Raw genomic sequence first — 272 nt, 5'->3', positions numbered from 1 at the left:
GGCCCGGCGCCGCGCTCGCACCGGCCACCGCCGTCAGCGCCGCAGCCTTCTCTGACGTCAGCACGCCGCGGCGGGCCCCGCCCCTCGGCCTCCTCCGGGGCGGGGCTGGCGGGGCCTGGGCGGGGCCTGGGCGGGGCCTGGGCGGGGGCGGGGCGGGGGCGGGGCGGGGGCGGGGCCTGGGCGGGGGCCGGAGGGGGGCTGGGCGGGGGCCGGCGCGGGGGCGAAGCGGCGCAGGTGGTGTTTCCTCCAGGAACTGCGTTCCCTGGAAGGAG

Source organism: Vulpes vulpes, unplaced genomic scaffold (genome assembly GCF_048418805.1).
Source record: "Vulpes vulpes isolate BD-2025 unplaced genomic scaffold, VulVul3 u000000899, whole genome shotgun sequence".
NCBI classification, from domain to species: domain Eukaryota; kingdom Metazoa; phylum Chordata; class Mammalia; order Carnivora; family Canidae; genus Vulpes; species Vulpes vulpes.
The sequence above is the reverse complement of the archived record's forward strand: the minus strand, read 5'-3'. Positions refer to the sequence as shown.